Raw genomic sequence first — 16,003 nt, forward strand, 5'->3', positions numbered from 1 at the left:
TTTTGAAATAACATAGATCACTGAGCTTACTTCTTAAATAACTAAATAAATATATCATATACATATTATTCTATGCATATTTCTGCATGATTCATTGATTCTACTCTAATAATTGAAGATCTTTCAGGAGAATTTCCCAATGTAAATAGAGAATAAGTTCAGCTCTTTGCCCTGGTGTGTAAAGCCTGCTCCTGTGATCTGCCCTGTCTTCACCCTGTCCTCCTCTTCCCTCAGACTCATCCTGGTGTGTTCCAGTCCCACCACTCTAGCCTCTGCCTGGCCTTTTAAGCATACTAAGCTTGTCCCCACCTTTGGGCTTCCTGAGCTTGGAGAGTTTGTCCTTAGGGTATTATTGTGGTTGGATCCTGTGTGTAATTTGGATTTCACCACAAATATCATCTCATCAGAGGTTCTCTTGGTCACCCAATCTTAAATACTTTCCTCTGATATTCCCCGTTGCTATTTTCTTTTACCTTTATGTTGACTCACAGCAAGTAATTGTTATCACTTTCATGTAGGATCTCATACGTTTAATTTATATTAGGCCTCATATATTCACTGCTATATATAATATATACATATAGGCTTATGTGTATAAGCTATATAAACGCATATAGCTCCTTGGATCCTTCCTCTCTAAAATAACATGTTCCTGAAGAATGGGGACACTCACTGTGTATCTTGCTCAGTTCTGCATCCTCAGGTTCTAGAAGAGAGCCTGGCTGAACTCAGGGACATTATGCCAAGTGCATGAACTTGATGAGAGAGGGAAGCTCAGGCCCAGTTTATTTTTCCTCCTATTTTTGTCTCCTCTACTCCCTATCTTCTTCAATACTTCTTCTCTTAACTCACTTATTTATTTATTTTAGCCTTGTGAATTTGGAGATCAATCATGTCGTTATTCATCATTTTACCCCCTTACTCATGACTCATTCATTAGCAAGTTTTCTCTTGCTATAAGTTGAATATTTGTGAAACACTAAGCAGCGTGGAAGAATGAACTCTTTTCACACATAATATTAATAACACACACACACATGTCCTTAATGGTATCAGCAAGGATACTATTGTTATTTTCTTCTCTAATCAAAGCACAGATTCTTTTTAAAGCTGTGTGAAATAAACAATGTCTCTGGGTATCCTTGTACTGTCCCCTAACCCACATTCTCAGCCCTCTCCTGTGTTTGAAGTTTCAGGACTGTGACTTAAGAGGTTCTTCCTTTGTATGGAGTCTGAATAGCACTGGTTCGATCCGTGACTCTTGTGGGCTCAAGTCTCCTTCTTGTTAAGTAGTTTAGAACACATTTTGAGACTAATTGATCTGTATTAGAAAATCTTAATACAGAATTCCAATTTGTTCCTTACTACAAAGATAACACTTTCTGATTAATTTACTAGGGCACATGAATTAGCTCCATGTTATCTTCCCATATCCACAGCCTTCTTGGAAGCCAATCTTAGGAGAAAGAATTTACCAACAGCACAGGTTGAATGTTAATCCAAATGGATATCTTCAAGCCATACAACCTTCAAAGTGTGTGGGCCTGATACAGGAGGCTCTGCCAAGTAGGAAACTAGATGACTATTTACCAAGGGTAAGGGGCTCCCTGGAAAGGTACAGGAAAATGCAGGCCAATCACCCAATATTCCTGTTTCATTCACTAGTGTCATTTGAATAACGGAACTAGTGTGAATTTATCGGCATTATTAAAGTGTAAGATATTCTTACCTGCTTCACTTACAGCATTTATTAAACTATATTTGTAAAATATTAACTAGGTCAAATTATTAAAGCCTACCCTCTCACAAGTATGTGTTAGTGACTAACGGTCCAGCTTAAAAATCAGAAAAGAGAGAAAGTGATCAGAGGTCTGCAATGTCTTGCTCTCATTCTAGCCGCACTTAATTCTTAAGTAGGCTATTTGAAATTATTTGTACTTTAAAAATAAAATAAATATAAAGGCAGAATCTTTTAGGTCATCAATTGAAAAAGTGACAAGTCACAGGTAATAACAAATGTTACTATGTATATATAAATAAAAGAGAGTTGGGTTATATAAAAATCACATAGTTGGAAATATGACCTTCACCTTCACCTTTGCTAGCTCCAGACCTGCTCTGTCTTCTCCACTTTGACGTGCAATTATCAACCAGTCCAGATGACTCCTGTCTGCCTCCAAGCAGACCCGTATTCCTCTATCATGACAATGTGTGCTCTTGATGAATATACTAAATATGGCTGAACTACAAGTTATTTTTATATTAGTTTCACCATGAATCACCTCTTTAATGAAACTTGATGATGATGGCTGTCTAGTCCCAGAACCCTACACACAGGATTCATGTTACTGTGACTTACCTCTGTTGAATTTTATTGGGAACTGGGTAATATAAGACACTGCCAGGGTTGCAGATGTAAACTTGGCAAAACTGCACGTCACCCCCAATAATACCACCCATTTCATGAAAGTGACAAAAATGTTTTTCTACATTCGGCCCTTATTCCCAAAATGTTTGGTGGTTAGCTAAAATTTGATATGAGTCTATTTTTAAAAATAAATGTTTAGATTTTTCTTGAATGATATTTTTTCAACAAATAATACACTATTGTTTTTTTCTCAGATATTACAAAAAATTAATAAGGCTAGAAACCTTATCAAATAGACTCAAGGAGAGCAGGACACGGTAAGCACGTTTCTAATCCCAGTGGCTCTTGAGGCTGAGGCAAGAGGATCAAGAGTTCAAAGCAACCTCAACAATAGCAAGGTGCTAAGAAACTTAGTTAAACCCCGCCTCTACATAAAATACAAACTAGGGCTGGGGATGTGGTTCAGTGGTTAAGTGCCCATGAGTTCAATCCCCAGTACTAAAAAAAAAAAAAAAAAAAAAAAAAAAAGGTAGACTCAGGAAGCACCAAACCCCAATCACATCACATTTCCACGAATGTGAAGATTTTACCCTATAGACCACATACAGGAGGTTTATGACACAGAAAAAAGACTGATTATTTGATTAAAGAGCTTCTTATTTTGACTTGCAACACTCCAAACCCCTACTGGGGTGTGTATAGTGGGAAGGTCTGTGCCACTGGAAAAGAACTACCAAGTTACGAACCTCTGAGCTTCCATAGGAAACCAGGCATTGTTGTCCATCATTCCTCAAGATAAGGAGAGACCTTATCTTTTTCATACAAAATATTCTTTCTGGGGAGGGAAAGCAAAGGTCTCCAGCACCATTATACTTTATAATCTAAACAGAAGATTCCATGGAAGAAAAATCTGTAAAGCCATCCTTGGAGCATGTAAATTTAACTTGCAAGGTGTGCTTGCCACCCACTCATCTTTTCACCTGGATGCTAGCACTCTCTGCTCAGAAAGCTCAGGGCTCCAAAAAATGTGACACTATTGTGGCACCTTCTCTCTGACCACTCCACTGGTGTCCCTCTGAAGAGCAACTCTCAGTGGTTTGACAGTCTATGACATGCTCCGTGGGTGGTGTCCAGAGCTGAAATTGGCTGGGAACCAACCACACTTTCTCTCAGTCCCTGTTTCAAATGTCTTACTTTCTTTAATCCTTGGTTATTGAGTGGTTGTATTTCTCACAACTCTCTAACCTGTCAATAACTCATGAAGCTTGGGTTTTTGAAGGCTCGTTTTTATATTGCTTGAGAAAAATGAAAGAATATAACTCTTGATAAAAAAGTAAAGATATAATCAAATATGAGTCAATGGTTTTGTCTACAAAACTTTAGAAACCTTTTTCCTGAAAAACATTCTGTCTCTGTATGTGCACGCACGTGCACGTGTATGTATGTATGTGTGTGTGTGTGTGTGTGATTTATTTCCTCATGTTTCACTATTCAGTTGGTAACCACACATTGGAATTTTATTGTTTAGACAGAATTGCAGCATTTAATGATAAATGCCCATACTTAAAAAAAAAATTCATTCCAAATGAAAGCTTAGCTACTGAACTCTTACCTTCATTTGGAATAAAATTTCAATATTAGGATTTTACTTAACTTATCCTTCAAATGAAAGGTCTCCTCCTGACAGAGAGATTAATGTATCCCTTAATGACAGAAGCATTTGTCATTTTTATGAACTTGACATCCTGTTCTCTCATCAGTTTTCTGCCAGGTCAAAAAGGCACAAAATGTTCAGCAGAAATTTTTAGGTAGGTGTAAATGCTGACCCCTTATTGCTCAGAGAGAAAAGATAGATGTGACGAGAATCTATTTTTTGTTATTGTTATTTATATAATAAAAGAGTTCTGTTATGGATAAACTCTCCCTGAGTGACCTTAATACATGTAAATGAAATAACTATTCTTGCTCTTATGATTTAATAATTATTTTATTATTTACCCAAATGTTCTAGTGAATGGGTTCCTTGATAAAAATGCTAAAATGGCAAGCAAATTTGATTTTACAAATATATTCTAAACAATTTTCACTAGACTTCCATTGGTCCCAGGTAACTATTGCTTCACAATCTACTATTCCCAAAACTTACTGGATTAAAACCAGCATTTTTTATTGTTAATAATTTTATGGGTCAGGAATATGGGCAGGGCTCTCAGCTCACCTATATTGTATCTGCTGGGTTGAATAAGGCTAGATCAATCATTTCCATACAGGGGAATTTTGGAGTTCTTTGCCACGCCACCACCGCCATCCCCATTCCCACTGCCACCCATCAGTATACACAGGTACACACACACACACACACACACACACACACACACACACACACGGTGTCATACTCTCAAGGGCCTCTTGTAGCATGGCTGCCTAGGGTAGTTGAGCTGCTTATATGGTAGCTTAAGGCTTCAAAGCAAGTGTTCCATGAAGAGTTAGGCACAGCCTGGTGCCACAACCACAGCAGTCAATCTATCAGGTTCCTTTTAAGGGCAAAGAGGGATAAGAAAAATAAAAACACATGAAATCAAATTTTGAAGATAACAGCTGGGGTCGAGTGGAAAGCTGCTCTCTAATGAAGAAGCAGGTCTAAAGAATTATGCTAGCAATCTCTATTTATATATGTCTCATTATCAGATTAAAGACTATGCAAGCATTAGTCTTTGTATTCATGAAAATTACAGAGTTAGCAACATTATGCAGTTTATTCTGTAGTTACATTCTACTGTTGCAATGTGCAATGTTAGGAGATTTGTATAGCTCTCAAAAAAGTCCATTGTTTAATGTCACTGTTATGCAGGCAGGTTCAGGAGCAGCAGAGCTGGTGAAACACTGTGATTGTCCAGCAAGAAAGTTCCTCTATTCCCAGGAGTTGTGTGTCTGAGATCAAGGTCGAGGCTGATAAGACTCTAGCACAGAGCCTCCACATGGAGGGCATTACCATAAAAGCTAAGCATCCTGCACATTTGCACAGAAACTTTCCCAGGCACCAAGCATGCCACAACTATGAAGTCATCAGAGACCTCAGTGTCAGACACTGCTCTCCCATTCTCTGTCATGGCTCTCCACAGCCTGGAAGATTTCTATGTAACTTAGCTTCAAAAATCTGTCATGTACTATTTATTCTTCAGGTACATCACTAAGGAGAATTTCACTCTATCAGTTGAAGTTTGGATTTTTATTTATTTTTCTTTTTTTTAAATTCTTTATTTACATTTTTTTCTTGCCTTTTAAAAACATATTATATCTTTTTTTTGACAATATTTTTTATTGTTTTTTTAAACTTCCAAAGGCCTATGCATTGGAGGTTTTATGCCCAAAGCAGTGCTATTGGGAGATGGTGGAGTGAGAGGTGCAAATTAGCAGGAGGCCTTTAGGTCAATTGGGACATGCCCTTCAGGGGGATTGTTGGGTCCTTGTCCCTCCTCACTCTTTTGCTTCCTGGCTCTGCAGTGAGAAGTTTTGTTTCTCCACATGCTCCTTGCCAAAGTCTCAGAAATGAAGAGGCCCATCAATCATGGATTTGAACCCCCTCAAATCTGTGAGCCAAAACCTATTTTCTCTTCAGGTATTTGTTATAGTGACAAAAAACTAATACCCTACTTCTCAAAATAATTGCAAACAATTAGTGGTCCTTTTTAATCTATCATATATTCAATATGCTTGGAAAATTCTTTCATCCCTTCTGCTCCTGAATATTGGGAGTTAAAACAGAAAAGAATACTGACTCTCTTCAAAACTTGAAATTTCAGTCCTGGCAGTAGATATAATGGTGAACTGAGGTATGACAAAAAGGACCAAGTGTTGCATTTTTTTAAGAGGGTGGATGTACTCATAAAAATAATTTTAAAGAGTATGTCACCAAACACTTTTTATAGAAGTGTTTTACCACCTGTCAAACTCTCATAGAAAAAAGAAAAAAAATTCCTAACATGGTATAAATGTCATGATGTAGAGACATGTCAGTCAAAAACTTTGAATAGACAAAAGTATTAGATTGACCAAAAAAAAAAAAAAAAAAAAAACTTCTTAAATCTCAAAAGAGTGTATTACATTGGCTACTTTTTCTCTTTAGCAATTTTCTGAAGCATTTTAAACATCTTAACACTTTCATACAGGTAAACCAACATTTTAATCATTGGTTCACAAAATTAGAAAAAAATGTTTTTAGATAAAATATTGCTAGTTATATAGTATATGTATAAAGATTTCCCACAACCAAACAAAATCACTGATACTCCAACAGACCACATAAGCATGTTTCTATAATTGTAGCAATTTTTCATCTTGTCATTGTTTCCCATGTTATCTGTCACTCTATCCTCTCTGCTTTTAAATTTTTTATTTGTTTTTCATAATGTAGAAAAGTTCTAATTTATATGCATTTCAATATAGCTGAGATTTAGAAATTTTAATTTTTAAGAATGGAATTTTATAATCATTTTCCTTTCCTCTTCCCATTTTAGTAAAAATATTAATATCTATTTTTAACCTGAAGCCCATCACACTTCATCATCTTTTTTCCCCTTAAGTAATCTTTGATGAATGGCTCTAAATAGTTGCTTATTGCTCTGTAAATGATAAACAAATCTGTTTCTCTGTTTTTTTCAACATTCTTCCCGTAGGCAAATGCTGACTCTCTTGCCCTTCATATTATATAGTGAATTGAAGAATGTGTGCTACTAATAACTTCAGACAGCTGTGTGTGCCTTGGTTTTTTCCACTGTCTTCTATTAATTCTATGCTCTTTTAGTCACTATGAGAATGGTTGAAGTGTGTCCACTGTATTCCTCCCATTATGACACTAGTTTCTAATATTAAGTTGATTAAAATTGGACTACTGCTTCAAAGGAACTCGTGGTCTAGCAAAAAAGGAGAAAACCAAAGAATCCATACAAAACCTGTAAAATTACTACTATAGAAAAATTCATTAGTAGTTTAGTGAAGTCAGAGAAAATTCTTTTTAGGCACAAAAGAGAGCAGGCAGGAATCATCTTCCCCATACTAGACCACATAAAGAAGATGGGTCATACTAAGGACTGTAGAATTTATTCTGTAAACAAGTGATAGATGGGGAGCAACAAGTCATAAGCATTTCAATTTTTTTTCCATAATTAAATGTTCAAGTCCCTGACCTTTATCTTGAAGTTTTGTGAAAAATTTCAACATATTGCTTATACTTTTTTCTCTTTGCACACCACTTTCCCTTTCCTAAATCTTCTCCATGTAGGAAGTTCAAGTTTACCTCTCTGTAATGGTTTAGATGTGAGGTATTCCCCCAAAACTCATGTGTAAGACAATGCAAGAAGGTTTAGAGGTGTGACTGGGTTATGAGAGCCTTAGCCAATCTGTGAATTAATCCACTGATACGGATTAACTGGGTGGTAACTATAAACTGGTAGGGTGTGACTGAAAGCAGTAGAACACTGGAGTGTGCCTGTGGGATTTCTATTTTGTCCCATGTGAGTGGAGCTTTCTCTGTTTCCTCATTTCCATGTCCAGAGCTGCTTTGCTCCTCAACACTCTTTTGACATGATATTCTGCTTTGTCTTGGGCCCAGAGCAATGGAATCGGTCATCTATGGACTGAGACCTCTGAAATTGTGAGTGCCAAATAAACTTCCTCCTCTCAAATGGTCTTTTCAGGTCTTTTGATCACAGTAATGCAAAATCTGACAAAAACACTGCCTACATATGTTGTCCCTTTTTAGAATACTTTCTCAGAAATATTTTACTGTGAAATAATTATTCATTGTTTCCCGCCTTCTTTAGAACAGATACTAGGGGGTCTGAGGCTGTGGCTCAGTGGTGCAGTGCTTGACTAACACATGTGAGGCACTAGGTTCAATCCTCAGCACCGCGTAAAAATAAATAAATAAATAAAGGTGTCGTGTCCATCTACAACTAAAATTAAAAAAAAAAAAAACCAGATACTAGGCTATTTCCAATCAATATTTCTATCTGAAAAGGATACAGGATTGAATAATACTAGAAATAATAATAAACATGTATTAGGGTCTTTTCATTTTCCAGACACTCCACTAATTACAGTATAAATATTTTCTCATTTTGTTCTATAATGATCTTATAAAGCACATATTATTATTTCTACTTTATAATGATGACAGAAAAACACAGAAATCAAGCTACTTGTCCCAGGTTCCACAGCTGGGAGGTGAAACACCAAGGATTCTGGTAGAGGCACTAGGATTCAAGAGTTTTATAAATCACATTAAATAAAAGACCTCTAAACTATGGAACTAGGATTCACTTAATAGATATTGTCCCATACTCTCTTAATTCCTAGGTACATCATATTTATTATTTTGACATTAGTTTTTTATTATTTTTTTTAGCTGTATGATCTTAACATTTTGAGGATATCTTTTCTGTGCTCTAATGACCCATACTATAGTGTATCCTCTTTTTTTTTCTTATGATGTAATTTTATACACAGTGAAACACAAATCCTAGTATGCTCCTTAATAAGCCATTACATGTGTCCTCGAATTACCACCACCCAAACAAACCAGGATGTGTTTCTTCTTTCTAGTTGTTTCCACATAACGCTTCTCTATAAATGATTAACCATTTACCCACAGGTAGCCACCATCCTAAACTCCATCAACATAAATTTATTTTTCTCATTCTGAGTTTCACAAATATGTACATTTTTAGTCTGATTTCTTTCACTTAACATTGTTTTATTATTGATCCATGCAGTTACCTGAGGCAATGATTTTCTTTCTCCTTTCTGTATAATATCCCATTTTATGACTATATCACTTTTTTTAAATTGATTGTATTATGGGTAGACATTTGAGTTTTGAGATTTCATGACTGAATCTTATACATTCCTTTTGTGAATGTATGTTCCTATTTATCTAGGCTGTATAATACAACATCGATTGCTAGAACATAGAATAGGTGCATGTTTAACTTTATTAGTGCATACAAAACATTGTTCTATTTTATTTACACTCTCACCAACAATGTCTGAGAATTCTTTGTCTCTATGATGTATCTGGCACAGGTGAGTCTTCCTTATTTTTTTTTTGAAATTTTATTTTGGTTTTAATCTTCATTTCACTCAATTATCACTGGATCATGATATATCAAGCAGATTAAGCACTCAGGGGGAAATTAGACTATAATTTTTATTTCAGTTACTGAATTTTTAAGATCTAATTTTTCAACTTACTAATATCCCATCTTGTGAAGATTAAAGTATTTGCTTACTGATTCCAATAACTTGCTTATCTGTGACTCTGTTTTTATTTACATTTCCTCTTGATTCTTAGTCACATTGTCTTGTGTCTATATTTTATAGGTTTTTTTTTGTGTGTGTTCTGTGAACTTCATATAGCAGAACATTAGAGGATGAGTGTATATGTTTGTTTATTTCCCACAGTGCAAGCCCTCCTCTGTGCCTAGCAGCTTGGTCGAAGGCTGCCATTCAGTAACCTCCCAGCTTATATGGAGCTGGAACTTGGCTGAATCTATAAATGGATTGAATTTACCTGTTATTAACTCAAATACCAATCCCTGAGGTTCCATATTTTGGAAACATCTGTTATGTGTGTAGGGATGGGATTGACAGAAATTTTACATATTTTTAGTTCAACTTTAGGTTTAACTCTAGCTAGGCTGCAGAATTCAATCACCTGAAAACGTACTATGTGATTTCTTCCTGATCAGTAGCCCCTCCTCTAATATTTTCTTAGCAAAACTAAACATACTGAGGATTGAAATGGAGAAAACTACATAATATACATTTATGAATATGTAAAAATAAACCCATTATTGGGTATGACTACAATGCACTAAAAATACAAATTTAAAAAAAATAAAAATAAATACACAATGGTAGATAATTTTTGACCCAATTGTTTGGCCTTGTATTTGATTCTTTGTCAAAGATAATCCACCCTGCCAATCTATAGCATTGTCTAAAATTCAAATGATTTTATTTTTTGTGTGCAAAATTTCTTCAAAATTCACTTTATCCTGACCTATCCCAAACCAGGCATCTTTCTCCAACTGTGAATGGTGATATGGCTCTACTTACTTATAAAAAGAAATACTTCCTCCAAAACTTAGTCTATACTACTTTCTTGATAGTTACAACCATATGTGATACTATTCATAAATACAAAGATGAAATTTATATCTGTAAAAATCAATTATTTATATAATTTATTATAATTTTTATTAATGATAGAAAACCTATATATCAATTCAAGTAATGCAGTCATGTTTACTTTAAAGTTCAACCATTTAAATAATATCCAGTCCAGTTCATGTATCAACCTTCTTCCTTCTTATCCCATCTCTTTGATTATACATCCAGCATTTAATGTGCCAACTACCATACTATAAAGGGGAGATAGTTATGGTGCCATCCTACCACATTCAGGTCTTGCTTCTGGCTTCTTTTGAGGAACAGTGCATGCCCGGTCCCTGCTGTCTTAAAGTAGCAGATAATATTAAGATCTATAGACAACCATCCTTGTCCTTTGTATCTCCTGTGCCCTTCTTGCTCTCTCTTAGCCATACCTCCTTCCTTATTGGGACACTGGTCTCATGCTTCCATCACTGCTATGGAGAATATTGTTCTCTTCCCTCTGAAATGTCCTCTCTGACTACTGCCTCAGCCACTCCTTGTGTACTCTTTAGCGTCACATGTCTCCAAGGTTCAAAAACCTTCTTAGACTATACAAAGTGAAGAACAAATAAGATTATCTTCTCTCAGATTCACCCAAAATTTGTGGAATTCCCTTCATCCTGAGCATTGGATCTCAGCCCAAAAAAGGAGAGCTGAAGAGAGGAATTTCACATTTGTATTTATATTCTCTTTTGCTTCTAACAGATGTTTGTCTCCAAAACACTAGCTTCTACTCCAGCCATTCAAAATAAGTCTACTGGGTCTACATTAATGGAGAACTGTTTTGAAACTGTCACCTGGAATACTTTTTCTATGTATGGCTTATGTTATTAATTCTCTATTTATTTATTTTTTGACACTTTATATGAGAAGTCCATCATTTGGAATTCAAGAAAGCCTTTTCTCTGACTCTTGAGAGTTACAGCTTTTAAGATTTTTATCTTTTTTTTTCTGGTGGTGCTGGGGATTGAACCCAGGGTCTTGTGCATGCAAGGCAAGCACTCTACCAACTGAGCTACATCCCCAGCTCAAGATTATTATTTCTATTAAGAACTTAAATAACTTTTTTTGTTTCAGCTATATTTATCTTTCACATTAATCAATGTATACATAAAATTAGTCTGCTATCAAAAAAGTAGGGTAAGTTAATGGTGCAAAGATACACAGGAACATGATTCATAAAATCTCTCTATATTGCTTCTGCTGGTCACGTTTCTCACAGAAAAGGACCAGTATGCTCAAAATTTAGGAACCGAGAAAGCTTAAGGAAGAAAGTATTTACTAAGCATATTAGAGGCATGGGACAAAAGGGAACTATCACCTTTATATAAAGCTATACTGACTATTTTTTAAAGTACAGAGAGCAACTCTGCATATTTTTTTTAGTATATTGCATTGTTCCTGTGTGTGTGTGTTTATGTGTGTGTGTGTGTGTGTATTTAGATATGCTCATTTTTATAGCTGGAGAATTGCTTATAAGTAATTAGTAGTTCACTATAGCTAGAAAATGGCCTTCAGGAGGGATTTGTGAACCACTGGTATCAGATTAAGACTTTGAAAAAGTATGAACACAAAGTAAAGATTAAGGAATTTATTTCAAGAACCTCACATTCTGTAAATTTGATTTCATAAAGATGATGAGCCTAATAAAGTGTTTTCCCTTTGCAGTCTCAAGATAGATGGAAAATCAGGCTATTATGTCCTGCATTGGAGATGTTTTAAATCCCAGTACTTCATTTAGTGGGGAGAGGGAATAACAACTTTAACGAACTTATCAGACTTTCTATGGATGTATCATTCTAAGGGAAAGCATTAGTTAGACATAGCTGTGGCCTTAGCTAGAAGAATAGAGAAATTGTTGAGCCATGTCCTGACAGGGAGGAAACTAGAGGAACCAGATATTCTCATATTTATTTCCTGCCACTCACTGGTTTGATGCTAGTTCCTGCTCTCTAATGGAACTGGCCATAAGCCAGAGGGTTAGAAGAGTTGATACGGTTCTTTTTTTTTTTTGTTGTTGGGGAGGTACCAGGGATTCAACTTGGGCACTCGACCACTGAGCTACATCCCCAGCCCTATTTTGTATTTTATTTAGAGACAGGGTCTCACTGACTTGCTTAGCACCTTGATTTTGCTAAGACTGGTTTTGAACTCATGATCCTCCTGCCTCAGCCTCCCAAACTGCTAAGATTACAGATGTGCGCCACTGTGCCCAGCTTCATTTCTTAAATATCATCTTTTGAGACAAAGAGTAGATTGAAGAGAGTGAAGTCCTAGAGGGAACTGGGGAGACTATACAGCAAATATAACAACACATTTACAACTTCCTTTCCAATTATATTTCACCTGAACTAAAGGGCAGCATAAGTCTTGCTTTTTTATGTTGTTATTTGTGTGTGTGTGTGTGTGTGTGTGTGTGTGTGTATTTTTCTTTCAATAATTTTCCCTGAAAACAAAATTGTCATTTTTTTTTGAGGGAGAAAGGTAGCCAATGACCTCAATCCACCATATATTCCAGCTATATGCCAACTAACTGTGTTACCTTCAATTTCTTTTTAACTTCATCTTCCTAAATAACTACTATTCATTTTAGTAGGAATTATTGCATAAGATTGTTGAATATTGACTGAATTAATGCATAAATGAGGCGGGGAAAGCCTCTTAGTATTACCTGTCTTTTTTCCCCATGTGGTTTTTATTTGCTTTCTCAAAGACCCATATTTTAACCTCTGTACATACTTTGTCCACTCTATCTGTCAAAAACAAAACACTATAGATGGAGTGGCTTAGAAATGGCTGGATCTTATTCCTCACACAGCTGGAGGCAGGAAATCCAAGACCGAGATGTTGGCTTCTGGTGAGGGACTGCTTCTATATAGGTGGATGTCTTCCCACACTAACCTGGCCTGGTGGAAGAGGTGAGGGAGCTCTTTGGGTCTATTTTATAAAGACACCAAACCCTTCTGTGTGAGAGTCAGACCTAATCACTCTGCTGACCTAATCACTTCCCCAAAGCTCCACACCCTAATATCCATCACCCTGGTGGTGAGGCTTGCAGCATATAAATTTGAAGAAGCCGTAGCACTCAGAACATTGGCAAACACTTTCACTATGCATTATAGTTGTTGTCATATGTTATTTACTTATTTATTTGAGGGGTTTAGCAAAGGGCCTAGCACGTAGTAGGTACTAAGTAAAAATTTATTGAAGTTCTAAATTCCTTTTCCTCATGAGGAATATTTTATCCCTAATAAACAACATAGATTACAAGCTTGTTATATCTAATCCACTAATAAACATCCAACTTGTCAAACAGCATGTGTATATTCACCTCTCCATTCCCAATAGCCTTGCTTTCAGTTGAATATAAATGACTCTTTTACTTTATCACCCATTAAGTTGTCATCCAAAGTGTCCCATTTCTTTCCACACTGGTCCCTCTTATTTTCTTGAGTGTTTTCCCCATGAAGTCAAAAAAGTATGGCCATTCTATGTTTTCCCTCCACTAATCTCTCTAGATATCATTAATTCCCTTCACTTTTTTTTTCCTCCCTTACTTTCCTCAAACAAGATTATCTCTCATCTGGAGCAAGTCTTCTTAACTCCATATAAACTATTAATATATTAATATTTTCTATGTTGATATTACACTCTTTGTTCAATCTTACAATTATATATGTCTTCTTTCTTCTTCCTTTAGAAAATCTTCACAATGTACTATACTTTAAATTATTGACTTTCATGCATTTATAAGAAGATTCCTCTTGTAATCCAAATCACAAGAACTAATGTTGATTTAACTCTTTCATGCATCATGAACTATAATAAATCATGGGTTTGTTTTTTTCTGTACTGAGGATCAATAAATGCTTACACATACACATTATATCATTTAATTCTCAACACAACACTATAAGGTGCATATTATGAGTATTCCTTTTTGCGGGGAGTATCAAGGATTGAACACAGGAGTGCTTAACCACTGAGCCATTTCCCCAACCAGCTCCTTTTATTTTTTATTTTGAGATGGGGTCTTACTGAGTTGCTGAGAGTCTTGCTGAATTGTTGACTTTGCTCTTGCCATCCCCCTGCTTCCATTTCCCAAGCCTCTGAGATTACAGGCATGTATCCCTGTGCCCTGCCTGTGTTACCATTTTTACAGTTAATATGAGGCCCAAGATTTAACAGTCCTGGGTCACCCTTTTAAATAGTGGTACTGGGTAGCTGTGCCTTTGGAGCTCTCCTCTTACTGTTCTGTGGCACTACTTCATATATTTTCTTACCACTCTAGGAAGCTCATTAATCAGATGGATGTACGAATGGCACCAGCCCAGACATTTCTCTTTTTAATTTTTCCCAAGCCCTATTGTTCTGTAATGCTTTGCTGTGTTTAACCAAAGTTCCCATTTCCTACAAAAGCTGGCATGCCTAATCCTTCTATAAAGCATGTATGCTCTGACTATCCATTACAACACTTCCTCATACTAAGAACCAGGTTTCATTGCCCATGTCCTCACTCTGTTTTTCCTGTGCTCTAATAAAATGTAACTTATAGCTGCTCCTAAATAAAAAAACAACTGCTTCTCTTGATAGATTTTAATTTTATGGTTACTGTTTTATTAAGCTTGCAAAATGCCCATGTTTGAATAAAATGATTAATGCATCATAGTGTCTTCTCATCTGTTACAATATCACTGAGATTTACTTCAATCTCTAAAATGATAGAAAAATTATTAATATTATACTGCATTTATGAAAAATCTCAAACTTCTATTAGTAACTTAGCCCACTTTATCAATATATGGAATCCCATATTATACAGTTCACTTGTTTGGAGAAGAAATTTGATTCTTGTCCAAATTGGTTAAAACAAGAGCTAAAATATAAAACATCAGCTAAAATATAAAACATCTTACTGTACAAATAGAATATTAATTGATGGATCATTCCCTAATACTAAGCATAGATCTCTCCAAGTAGCTTTAGGGTTCCTATCCTAAAATTATTAATACTGCCAAGTTAAAAATGAGTTTATTCTGACTTTCATACGTGCAAAAGGAAGCATGAAAAATTCTAATTCAGAAAATCAAATATGTCAGACAACAGAGACATAACTAAGCCTGTTCCTCCCTTCCAAGTTCTGGGGGTCAGGTCCACATCTTTGTTGAAGTTCATTTCCATGTTATCCTAGGCCTGGGATCAAAGGTGGGGTCTAAAATCTTGATCTGGACCCTAAATATTTATCATGAAAAAACAATCTTATTTCCCTTTTTATTATATCTAATTGCTAGAAACCTATAAGACTCGAGGAGCAAGATAGTAAGTCTTTTTGGCTTTGTTATTATGTTGTATCGTGAAGTTTGTGGTTTAGACCTGGGCTTGTTAGAGGTGACTGCATGGTCCTGAGCCTCTCTAGCTCAG

General features: G+C 35.8%; 1 non-coding gene across 1 annotated transcript; it reads right to left on the reverse strand.

Moving 5' to 3' along the window:
* Positions 1-11,534: 11,534 nt before the first annotated feature.
* Positions 11,535-11,607, reverse strand: Trnae-uuc (transfer RNA glutamic acid (anticodon UUC)). The gene has a single exon. It is a non-coding gene; the product is annotated as a tRNA-Ala (tRNA).
* Positions 11,608-16,003: the final 4,396 nt, after the last annotated feature.

Source organism: Callospermophilus lateralis, chromosome 5, assembly GCF_048772815.1.
Source record: "Callospermophilus lateralis isolate mCalLat2 chromosome 5, mCalLat2.hap1, whole genome shotgun sequence".
Taxonomy (NCBI): Eukaryota; Metazoa; Chordata; class Mammalia; order Rodentia; family Sciuridae; genus Callospermophilus; species Callospermophilus lateralis.